General features: G+C 37.1%; 1 protein-coding gene across 2 annotated transcripts in view; it reads left to right on the top strand.

Annotated features, from left to right (window-relative positions):
- Positions 1-13,619, top strand: part of LOC150093424 (sodium/hydrogen exchanger 7-like) — a 495,244-nt gene that overhangs the window by 40,622 nt on the left and 441,003 nt on the right. The window lies entirely within an intron of this gene.

Here is a 13,619-nt window from a genome sequence, read left to right as displayed (position 1 = left end):
TCAACCAATTTCTAAAACCCATAGATCTTCAACCTGTTATCGTAAGGTTCATTCCATAGACCAGCTACCATCTTGGTCACTCGCCTCTGGATCCTCTCTACCTCCTCCCCATCAAGAAGAAACCCTGGTGCCCAGATCTGGGCACAGTAGTCAAGATGTGTGTGTGTGTAGGGGGGGGGGGGTCTTATCAAGGCTTGATAAAGAGGAACAATAGCATGCTTTTCTCTGCTCATCAAACTATATTTCAGTAACCAAGTGATCTGATGAGCTGATTTAGCCTCTTTTAATATGTGCCCCCTAAATTTCAATTCCCTATCCACCAACACTCCCAAAAATCTCTGGCTTTGTCAATTTCCTCAAGTACAGTTCCACCAATGTGGTATACTGCTACTAATCTTTTCACCCCAAAATGCATAACCTTACACTTTGCCACATTAAACTGACATTCATTCTCCTTAGCCCAGTCTGCCAATCTCTTCAAATCATCCTGCAAAATTTTGACATCATGTGTATTCACTATTGCTCTACCCAACTTTGCATCATTGCCAAATAAATAAACAGTTCATCTCAGATCCTTTCATATATCATTAATGAACAAATTAAATAACAGGTGGTCCAAGAACACAACCCTGTGGCACACCACTAGCCACAGGCCTTCTTTTGGACTCTACTCTTGAATAAACTACTCTCTGATATCTCACCAACCTTATATCCATCTCCATGTGCTGCAGTTTACTGATTAGAATTCCATGTGGTATCCTGTCAAAGGCCTTAGCAAAGTCCAGCAGTATCATTGTAAACCCATTACCGTTATTTAATTCAGTTGTCACTGTAACATAAAATGTGAGCAAGTTACTGAGGCATGATCTACCTTTCACAAAATCATGCTCCCCCCCCCTCATACAGTATCCCATTTTCATCTATCCATTCCTATATTTTGCTCTTGACTAATTTCTCAAATACCTTGACAGTGACTCTTGATATGCTGATCGGTCTGTAATTTGCAACAGCAGGCTTGGAGCCTCCTTTATGCAATGGAAATATTTTCCTCTCTTTCTACCCCCTCAGGACTAAACCAAAGCTGAGACTTAAACAATATGGTCAAGAGCACTGACAATTCCTTTGCTGCTTCACGTAACACTCGAGCTGGCATACTATCCAATCCCAATGTATTCACATTAAGGTTCTGTAATATACTATTCACCTCTATTTCATTCACCTTAATTCCCATATAAGCCATTGGTTCCCTCATTGCTACAATATCACTGCCTGGATGACATACTCTTGCAAAGTGTTTGCTTAGTAATTCTAATTCAGTTACCTATCATCGCATTCCTTTAAAATCATTCTGCCATATACATTTTTTCTTTTACTTGCAGCATATCAAAAGAACTGTTTATGATTCTCTTTAGCCTGCTTTGCTAATTTCCTTTCATACTCTGCTTTTGCTTTTCTTACTGTACTAGTTACCCTTCTGGCCTATGCTTTGTACTGTTTGTGTGCCTGCAGGTCACCTTTCTCCTTAAATTCCCTCCACAATTGTTTATTTTTTTTTGCAGCTCACTCTTAATGGTGTTGTTCATCCATTTAACTCCCACTTGGTATACTCTCTGGACTCTAGGTCTGCAGTCAGCCATTACCTCCCTCAAACACTCCTTTACCACTTCCCATGCACTACCAACATCCTGCCCTTGCAGTTTTACATGCCATTGCACTGATCCAAGCAATCTCCTAAGCTTGTCATACTTATCAGCATGATAATTCCACTTATGCCTGTCTTAATTGAAAATTCCACACGTTTAGCCACCTCCCAGGTCAAGACCTTATGATCACTCTCACCAGTTGGTGGCAACGTGGTCATATTCATTATATTCAAATTCTCAAATGCAATTACTAGATTGAGTACTCTCGAACCCTACTATATTCCATTACATGCTGTCTCAGGTAGTTATCCCTTAATAACTGCATAAAATCCATTTCCTTCCTCCCATGTGTCCTCTCCTCCTTCCAATCAGTGTTACCATAGTTGAAATCCCCATAATATTACCTGTCCTGCATTCATTCAGTCTATTTGCTTATGCAGATAGACTCAATCTCACACAGATAGCTTCAAATGTGCTATTTTCACTATCCCGCAGTTGACCTTCTATTCTCTTTGGTTGCAGTTCATCGGCTGTCATCAGTAACATTCCTCCCTCCATTCTTTTCTCTCTGTCTTTCCTGAACACACTATACCCTTCACATTCTATCCCACTAACTACATCATCTTCTGTTAGCCATCTCTCATTAATGCCAATAACCTGTGGCCAGGAAGAGCCAACCAAAGCCCAAAATTCCTCTTTCTTGTTCCCAATACTCCTGGCATTAGTGTACATATAGTGCAAAAGCCTAGTCCCACCCCTATCTTGACACCTTATACTAAGTATCCCATTCTGGTTTGTTATCCTTCGTATTAACTCAAGGTATATTATACACATTCTTACACTCTACTGCCTCACTGATGTTTGTATATCCCCTTCAAAGCTCTAGTTTCTCTGATTTTACACATCCACTTTCACTTCATTCAGCAATAGTTTTTCCCATCTCCAAACATCAAGTCCATTCAGATGCAAACCATCCTTGTATAAGTCCTTTTGCCTGTCAAACTCACTCCACACCACTCCTCCTGCATAACCTGTGCATAGTCATTCGCAATTATGGCTCTCCTTCTCAACTCTGCTCTGTCATACCGTGGCAACAGACTCCCTATTTTAACTCTCTCACTCTTTTCTTTTGCTACTTCTAGTAATTCTTTCAAGTCCTCTCTCATAGCAAACCTTTCACCTTTTAAATCTCTCATTCCGGTCACTGCAATCATTTCTTTCACTCTATGCTTCTGTGCTCTAATAGCCTCACTTACACCAGGAAAGCAGGATTTTGTCCAACTCTCATCAATTACACCTTTTACTATTGAATAGCTGTATAACACTCACTCCTTAATTTTTCTTTCATTCCTGATCATGTTTTCATTTTTCTTATCTCGCACTTGCTCCTTTTTGTTAGCTGATCCACTCAGTAGACATTTTTGTAATTGCTTCAGCTGCCCCTTCGCCCTATGTATCGGCCTGTACAACCAAGCTATCACCCTCATTGCAGCTAACTCTTCATTTTTTATATCAGTCAAAGCATTCTCTCGCTCTGTACTTTTACTCTCACTTTCTGCTGTCTCATTTTTAAACTCACAATGCTATCTGGTATTACATCTTAATTTTCTATTGCTTTCTGACTTTCATCCACTACGTCGACCTGAAACACACTTTAGATCCTTGCTTTCATGACACTTTCAGCACACTTTCCCACCACTATCACTATAAAACCAAACTCCAGCCGCTCTCGGCAAAGCATATATTCTGCAGATCTTACACAGGACAAACTTCCTTTGATTAAATTCTTTAAACAATGACGATAATTTGGATGCTATTGCTCTACCTCGCATTGATGCCATGTGCTACGCTACGTATCTTATTAAAAGACTGAGTTAACACTATTTAAAACAAACTTTTTAAGCAAAACTAATTAACTCCGCAATATACTTTAATTCTAGCACAATTTTTAAACTGATAACGCTGTTTTTTTTTAAAACTAAATAACTTATCTTTTGGAGCTCTTCAAGCGCAGTCCTACCATCAAACACACCACCTGATGGTTTATATGCTAAACAGGAACTCTTTTTTTTTTTTAGCCACTTCAGGTATACAACAGGGCAGTGTCTCACATTGGACAGCGAAATTCATCTTCTACTGTACCTTAAGAAAAGAAAAAAAAAATTCATGTTCACAATATTGGGATTCCAACCCACAGCCTGTTGATTGGCAAGCAAATATATTCATCACTTGATCAACCAGGCTGGCTAATTTTGCTGGTGATCTGGATATTAACAAAATGATATTTATACATATTCATCATGTTCTGTAATACCAATAACTTTGTTGTGGTTTAAGCAAGCTATTACAGAAAACAGTTTGGTGGACTAAGCCTCAAATTACCAGACCATCCATTTCATAATATCTCATAATGGGCTATATCATGAGAAGGTGAAGAGTGGATATCAAGTTAGAAACTCTGATTGGTTCTCCACATTCCTTACAGGCTATGTGAAGTTGATTACACGCTTAAGGGTCAAAGCTGTATAACTGAGAGGAGACCTCCACATAGCCTTTAAAAGAATGCAGAGAACCGACCAGGGCTTCTGACCTAATGTCCAATCCTCACCTTCTCATGGTGCACCCTGTTGGATATCTACTTGGATACTGAACGAATGAGGATGGGCTGGAAATTTGGGATTTAGCTGACCAAATTGTATTCTTATTGGTTAAACCAAAATAAAATATGATGGTACAACATGACAAAATTTCATGCCGGCTGGGGTGTTGCCCGGTTAAACAAGGCTAACGTTGTTTTCGCCAGGGAACCGGGGCAAACAACGAAAAGTCAGCTACTGGAACAAATCTGAAAACACACACCAACTCAACATCACCAGAGTTAAAGATTGGTACTATCAACATAAGAAGCCTGAATGGCAAAGAAATGGAGCTAGCTGAGGAATTAGATAAGTACCAGATCGACATAATAGGGGTGACTGGAAAAAAAAAAAAAAAAAACTCATGAGATCTTTCTGAGCAATAAATACAAAATGTTATATTCAGGCAATGACAATCAAGGAAAAGGAGTAGCAGCCATAGTATTCAACAAAAAAAAAAAAAAAAAAAGGAGGCTAATCTTCTTGAATGGCAGGCAGTCTCAAGTAGAGTAATGTGGGCAAATATTAGAATGGGGAACTGGACAATGAGACTTATTTGTGCCTATGGTCCCACAGAAGGTTCTACTAAGGTAGAAGTGGAGGAATTTTTTGAGGCTTTAGAAAAAGCAACTGACACAATGAAAAAGGAAAAGTTGGTCCTTCTTGGGGATCTAAATAGCAGAGTAGGAAATGATTGTGAGACATACAAAAATATTTTGGGAAAATTTGGAGAAAAGAGCAAAGCTAATAATAATGGCAAATATCTGTTGGATTTTTGCTCAGGACATGTACTGGTTATTACTAACACAATGTTCCAACATAATGTGCACAAATTCACATGGGGAGAAGAGGCAAGGAATAAAAAAAAGTCTCATCGACTATATTATTATTGATAGTGATGCTTTCTCCCTGGTGCAGGACACCAGAGTGTACAGAGGATTTGAAATTGAAAGTGATAACTATTTAGTATTGAGCAGGATAAAATTGAATTTCATATTGAAAAGAATAACATGTAAAAAAAGTTTTAAACCTCTGCCTCTTTAACTTCCTGTGTCCACCATGGAGTTCTAATTTTTCCATCCTTGCAGGCAACTTCACCACATGCCTCTCTAGTTCAATCAATCACGGCTTTCTTCAAGGCTTACCACTGAATCTCCAAGGTTTGATTCCTGTTCTCAAACTCTTTCATTTTTTCTTCAATAATCTTTGTGTATCATAGTCTACAGTTCACATCTGAGAGCTGCTCTACTTTTATTCGCTTTAAAACTTTTTTACATGTCATTCTTTTGCAAGAATGCTAAACACTGTGTAAAACTAGCTAAACAAAAGTCATGGGAGGACTTTGGCTAGAATATAGAAAATAAATATCAAGAAGGTGGCAAAATATTCTGGAGGTTGTTGAAGACGCTTAGGAATGGAGAAAAGAGTGCTGTAAAAGGAGTTAGAGATGATAAAGGTGACATGAAAACGGGACAAAAAGATATTGTTGAAGTATGGAGTAATTACTTTGAAAAACTGCTAAATGAAACAAGCAGTGATGACAGCACAGTGGTAAATAAAACACTGACCAGGCATGCAGTCAGGAATACATATCCATACTTGAAGTAGAAAAAGCCATCAAAGGCTTGAAATCTGGAAAGGCAGCAGGAGTAGATGATATTCAACCAGAAATGCTGAAGTATGGTGGTAAGACTCTTACAGTGGCTGCACTGCATAGTTCAGAAAGCCTGGACAGAGGGACGAATTCCCAATGATTGCAGTAGAGCTCTCATAGTACTCATATATAAAAATTGAAATAAAATTGAATGTGAGAATTACAGAGGTATTTCCCTACTGAGTGTTCCTGGCAAGATCTATGCAAGTGTACTTGAGAAACGGTTGAGAAGAATTGTGGAAGAAAAGGTTGGTGAAGAACAAGCTGGATTCAGGCGATAGAGGCTGTCAGGATCAGATCGTCACTATACGACAAATAGTCGAGAAAGCATGGGAATATAACAAAGATGTGTATTTAAGTTTTGTCGATTTGGAAAAGGCATATGACAAGGTGCCAAGAGAGAAGCTATTCAATACGCTACAGTTATATGGTGTCAGTGGGGCATTATATCAAGCAATGCTTAGTCTTTATTTGAGTTGTAATTTAGCAGTTAGAATTGAAGGAAGTACAGAAAGATGTTTTAATGTTAAATCTTTGGTGAGACAAGGATGTACATTATCCCCTCTGTCATTCATTATCTATATGGATCACATTATGAAGGAAAGTGGTATTAAACACGATATCAAAATTGGAGATGTTAATGTCAGCTCATTGCTTTATGCAGATGATGTTATACTTCTAAATAAATCCGCTACAAGTCTGCAAGATTCTCTGACTAATTGAATAACTGTTGTAATAGATATGGTATGACGGTCAGCAATAAAACGACAAAGACAATGAAAATAGGTAGAATCATTGAAAATGTCTACTGTGTTGTGAATGGAGAACCTGTGGAACAAGTAAAACATTTCAGCTATTTGGCACGATTTTTCTTGGCTTGATACTACTCAGGCACGATTTTTAGTGAAGATTGTAAATTTAAATATAGAAATAGACAACAGAATCAACAAAGCTGGTATGGTGGGAAGTCAATTGAATAAATTCATATGGAATAAGAGAGAAATTAGTCAGAATACTAAATTAGCTGTATACAAGACAGTGTTCAAACCAGTTTTAACTTATGGATCTGAGAGCTTGGTCAGAAGTAAAACACTTGACCAAAGACTAGAGACCGCAGGTATGAGAGTCCTGAGAAAGTTATAGGTGTGAACATATGGCATCAATGATAATATCATATTAAAAACAAGGATATTAGGAAAGAACTTGACATTGTCAGCATCCAGGAATGAGTTATCAGAGCTAATCTCAGGTGGTATGGTCACTTAAACAGAATTGGTGAAGAAAGATTTGCAAAACAAGTGTTCTCTGTCAGGTTAGCAGCAAAACGACCCAGAGGAAGACCAAGATATAGGTGGATTGATACAGTACAAAGTGCCTTAGACAATAGAAATATAAGATCTGATAATGTTGGAGTCTTGACAAGTAACAGACTGATTTGGAGGAAAATTGTAAATAGGAAGTTAGTAATGATGTAATTTTTTTCATGTAGTATTATCATATCCTGTACACCCCTTGAGGGTACATGGCAGGAATTTGATGATGATGAAAAATTTGTATTTTTCATAATTCAGAAGAGTTGATTAGAACATCAAATTCTGGATGTCTGGAGTAGAACTATCATTCTATCCCTATTTACAGATGGCTAGAATGATAGTTCTACTATAATTTTGTGTGTGTATACTCGCAAACCACAATGAATAATACAAAAAATCCTAGTCAATTCAGTTAACTCCCAAAAATCTCTTAAAACATCAAAATCAGTATAAAAAATTGTAAAACTACCTCCACATTTTTCAACCCCTCCACCGTCCAGACCGACTTCACTAATATGAGCAGGGTCTCATATTAGTGAAGTTAGGGGGGGGGGGTCTCAATTCCAATATTAGTGATGTGCATTAATTGCTTAATCTTAATTGCTTTAACACGTGTTTTTGTTTCCATAAGTTTGTGTTATTGTAGTTTATTATGTATATTCTAATGTGACTTTCTTGTTATTTTTTTATATTAGGTCAGGCTAGTATAACCGATTAACAAAGCAGTTAGATTTAGTTTACTTTTGTGTAGTGTAATGTAGCTTGTATTGTTCATATGTATGTTTTCCTGATGATGATGACCTTTATATAGAGATTGAAATGTCGAGTGTTTATTTTGCTTAATCATAAGTAATATGTAATTGCAGAAAAGGAAAGACAAGACTTCAAAATTAGTAGTAGTTGTGAGCACAGATGACTTAGTTGGGGAAAAAAAAAGTTTGTTGATAGAGACTTGGAAATTGTTGCAGCAGGTAAAAAAGAATAGTGTTGTTGGGAAAAGTCATAGCTGTGTTGCCCAGATATGACAACAGTGAATTGAGAAGGAGAGCAGAGATAATGCAGAGAAAGATGGCTTAGTTATGTGAAGCAAAGGGGGATCAAATTGTAAATCTGTGGAGTGAATTTGAAGGAAAGTTAGATTGGGTTAAAGTTGATGGATTAGATTTTAGTGTTGGGCATTTAAAAAGGTTTGTTGCCTTCTGAGAAGGCACAGTCAGGAGTTAATGTAGTCAGTCTACTGGGAAGCAGGATAGCACAATTAAACAGATTGTACAACAGGAGGAAGATGGATATGAGGTTGAAGATGTTGCTTATGCTGCTGCTTAAAGATGAATACAAGACAGGTATGAATGTTGATCAGGGAAATGGGAGTGGACAGACAAAAGAGAGATGTGTGGTATAGCAGCTAGAATAAATGTTTGTAGAATGTCCTCAGACAGAGATTATTATGTTTGTGCACAAATGTAAGGAGTATTTGAAACAAGAGAGCTGAGATTGTTGCATTGATTGAGCCAGTATGCCCAAAGATAATTGGAATACATGAAAGTTGGTTGTCTGAGGAGGATATGATGTCGAGAATAGAAATAAAAGGATATATAATTTTCCAGAAGGATAGAATGTGAAAAGCAGAGGGTCAGTGCTGTTAATGATTGCAGAGTAATTGTATCCACTAAGTGTGAAAGTTGATAGTGCATGCACAGATTTTGAATGCTTGGCATGTAAAGTTAAAATAAATAGGCTAGTATATCTGATAGGATGATGTTATAGGCCGAATAATGTAGAGAATATTGATTGCAAAATATTTAGGTAAATTAGTTCGGCATGTAAAAAGAGGGTGATCCAGATGGGAGACTAATTACAAGAATATATCATGCAGCATGTGACTGAAGCAACTAGAGGCTTTAATGTTTTGGATTTAGTGATAACTTTATAAGATGTAGTTCTTAACAAGATGTTGACACTGCTGCCAATTGGGGAGAGTGACCGTGAGTACTTGTTTGGGAAGTACTGAAACAAGAAAAGGTTACTGAAATGGATATATGTGGAAATATAAAGTAGGTGATTATAGGAAGTTCTGTAATCAGCATCAGTATGTTGGGTAGATGAAATGAGTGGAAAAGATGCTGACGATGCATGGAAACTTACAAGAGTCAGTATTTGACAAAAGCAATGTATAACTGCATACCAAGGGTTAAGCGAGTAAACAGAGTATGAGTGAAATGGATGAAGAGTGAAATCAAGCAAGCTGGGTTAGAAAAGAATGTTATGAAGGAGGTACAGGATGGTGGTGGTTGGATCCATGAATAGTATAAAGTGCAGACTAGAAAGGTGACGAGCGTGGTTAAGAAAGAAAAGGTGCAGTATGAGAGGAGATTGGCTGGTCTGGCTAAGTTAACTCGAGGGAATTTTTCTGCTACATGGCAAGCAAGCAAGAAGAAGAATAATTATGGCAAACTAACATTGGATAGTCATGGCAGCAGACTAACAGCTGCAAAGGATATAGGTGGAATTATTGAATGAGCACTTTATCAGTGTATATCATACTGGTATAAATTATCTGGTACAATATATAGAAGAGAGGCAAGTATTAAGAGAATTGAAAGTGAAAGAATCAGAGCTGTATCAGATGTTGGTACAAGATGTTGGGTTAGATGTGAATAAGGTTGTGGGAATGGATGACACATCACCACATATTCTTAAGGAATGTGCACCACAGTTGGTTATGCCTTTGACCTGGTTATTTAATGAAAGTCTTGCAGTGGGTAGGGTTCCTAAGGAGTGGAAAGAAGGCAAAATAGTACCACTCCACAAGCATGGCTTTGAGATGGAAGTTTCCAATTATAGACCAGTCTGTATAAGTGCTGTTGTCAACAAGCAATTGGAAAGATTATTACGAATAGAATACAGGATTGGGTTGATGGACATAGCATTCTTAATTATGGTCAGCATGGATTTGGTTAGGTTAGGTTCTGTTTAACAATTTACTTGTATTTTATGATGGGTAATAGGTGTGTCAGATAAGGGAGAATCACATACAGTGATATATATATATTCTTGGACTTTGCAAAAGCATTTCATTACTACATGATAAGTTAGTATAAAAGCTGTAGACAATGGGAATAGATAGTATATTGGTTGGATCAGAGAGCCAGTCTTAGATGGATCAGAGACTGGCTCTCTGAATAATATTAGTAGGTTGTGTATGATGGAGCAGTCTCAAAAAAAAAAAAAAAACAGGATGATGCAAAGCTGGGGAGAATTATAAGTAGCAGTGTCGTTCCTGTCAGGAAGATTTGAATAGACTTTTTTATTTGGAGAAAGAAGTGGAGTTGTAGTTTTAATATCAATAAGTGCAAGTTGCATTTCGATGTGCAGAAATATAAGGCCGTGTACTATCTTGATGGTGCTGTACTGCAAGAAGCGGGTGAAATTCGAGATTAGGCATGATGGTTTACAGTAAATTGAAGTTTAGAGGGCATATTGCACATCATGGTGCTGCTATGATAAGGAGTACTCTTAACATGAGTCTCCATGCTCAATCAGTATAGAGGAAGCTCTTTGGTTGGAAAGACCTGGGTTCGATTCTTGTCAGTGACATGAGGAGCCGTTTTCTGATCTCTTTCAATGAAAGTGAGATAGCTGGTCATACAGAGGTAAGGGATTTTTCATTCTCCAGAACAGGCAAACCGGTCCGGTGAACATGCATGGATTATAGTCATGAATACATTGCAGCCATATGCCAGTCCTGAGCCCAGATAAAATTGTGGGGGTTGGGGAAAGCAATAGTGAACTACCCTGTAAAAATCACTAGGAACACTTTGTTGGCAATGCCTACAAAGTCACCTAGGGTTGGAAATGACTGAAAGGGAAAAAACCACCACTCTTAACGTGTAGGGATAAGGAAGTAGTTGCACCACCGTATAAAGCACTGGTCAAACCATACTTGGATTATTGTGCTCAAATCTGATCACCTGGTTTTCAGTGTGATGTGGAAACATTGGAGAGGGTACAGAGGCCAGTGACTAAGATGATATTAGGACTTTGGACTGCTGGCTATGGAGAGAGATTGAAAAAATGTGGATTGCAGAGTTTAGTGGATAGGAGTAAAAGAGGTTATATGGTAGAGACATTTAAGTTAGTGAGAGGTTTTTATTGGATTAATCCAGATGAGATTATAAAAAGAGCAGAAGGTGAGCGGGGAAAAGAGAGGACATCTCTGGAAGTTATTTAAGAGTGTGGTGAAGAGGGGTATGAGGAGTAGATTTTTTACATGGATAATTGTCAGTGAATGGAACACATTACCAAAATGTTTTGTTAATGCAAGGAATGTTAAGGATTTTAAGATTCTCTATGATAAATATGTTGTCATTTGAATGCATCTCCCACAATCAGTCTGCCAACTTCATGGATGGTGCAATAATAATAATAATTGATCTAACATATGTGTTTTTGTCTTCATAAATCCTATGCAATGAACGCTGACCACCATTTAATTTTGAATGAAAGCATGTGTATTTCATATGATGATCTTAATACGAAGTTTGGCTTATATTAAATTAAGTTGTTACTCTAACATAGTAGTTGTCTCTATAATTTTATTATAATAGATGATAAAATGAATCAGCTATTTAAGCACACTTTATAGTAAATAAAAAATTTGTAACTATTCTGGTTGGAGAGCAAGCTTCTTTGATAAATTTGTGTGCAGTAATAAGAAATCTAGCACTGTAAAAGATATCCTTGATATTTGTAGCAATTCGAACAATTGCTAAATGAAACAAACAGTGATGGAATAGTGGTAAAAGAAACACTCAACAGGCATATTATCAGGAATCCATACTTGAAGTAAAAAAAGCCATCAAACACCTGAAATATGGAAAGGCAGCTGAAGTAGATGATATTCGACCATAAATGCTCAAGTATGGAGGTATATGTCTTACAATGGCTGCACACTGCATAGTTCAGAAGGTCTGGACAGAGCGACAAATTCCTGATGATTGGAATAAATCTCTCATAGCACCCATATATAAAAATGGAAATAAAACTGCATGTAAGAATTAGAGAGGTTTCCCCACTGAGTGTTTCTGGTAAGATTTATGCAAGTATACTTGAGAAACGGCTGAGAAGGATTGTGGAAGAGAAGTTTGGTGAAGAACAAGCTGGATTCAGGCCAAATAGAGGCTGTCACGATCAGATTTTCATTTTAAAACAAATAGTTCAGAAATCATGGGAATATAACAAAGATCTGAAATTAAGCTTCGCAGATCTGGAAAATTCATATAACAAGGTGCCAAGAGTAAAGCTCTTCAAAACATTACAGTTGTATGCTGTCAATGGGGCATTATATCAAGCAATACGTAGTCTTTATTTGAGTTGTAAATCAGCAGTTGGGATTGAAGGAAATACAGGAAGATAGTTTAATGTTAAATCTGGTGTCAGACAAAGATGTACATTATCCCCTCTGTTATTCATTATCTATATGGATTACATTATGAAGGAAAGTGGTATTAAACCGATATCAAAATTGGAGATGTTAATCTCAGCTCTTTATTTATGCGGATGATGTTATACTTCTAAATAAATCCAGTACGAGTCTTCAAGATTCCCTGACTAAATTGAATAGCTGTTGTAATAGATATAGTATGAATGTCATCAATAACAAGACAATGAAAATAGGCAGAACCATTGAAAATATCTACTGTATTGTTAATGGAGAACAACACAATCAACATAGCTGGTTTGGCAGAAAGTCAACTAAATAAATTTATATGGAATAAGAGAGAAATTAGTCAAAACACTAAATTAGCTATATGCAAGACAGTGTTCAAACCAATTTTAACTTATGGATCTGAGAGCTGGGTCAGAAGTAAAGCACTTGAGTCCTGAGAAAAATTAGAGGCATGAACAGATGGCATTAATGGCAATATCATATTAAAAAAACGAGGATATTAGGAAAGAACTTGACATTGTCAACATCCAGGAATGCATTAGCAGAGTTAATCTCAGGTGGTATGGTCACTTAAACAGAATGGGAGAGGAAAGATTAAAGAGCAAAACAAGTGTTCTCTGACAGGTTGGCAGGAAAAAGACCAAGATATAGGTGGATTGAAACAGCGAAATGTGCCTGAGAAGATAGAAATATAACATCTGATTGGAGTCTTGACAGGTTAACAGATTGATTGGGAGGAAAATTGTATATAGGAAGTTAGTAATATAAGTTTTTCATGTAGTCCTACCATATCCTGTACATCCCTTGAGGGTACATCTCAGGAATTTGATGATGATGACATTCATTTCAGACAAATTATGGAGACTATAACCGTGTTACAAATAATTACTTTAATTTACCAGCATTTCCACTTTCATATTAAGG

The sequence above is a fragment of the Typopeltis vanoorti genome, chromosome 24, assembly GCF_054136105.1.
Source record: "Typopeltis vanoorti isolate ZY-2024b chromosome 24, IOZ_Tvanoo_1.0, whole genome shotgun sequence".
Taxonomy (NCBI): Eukaryota; Metazoa; Arthropoda; class Arachnida; order Uropygi; family Thelyphonidae; genus Typopeltis; species Typopeltis vanoorti.
This window is presented reverse-complemented; position numbering and strand designations above follow the sequence as displayed.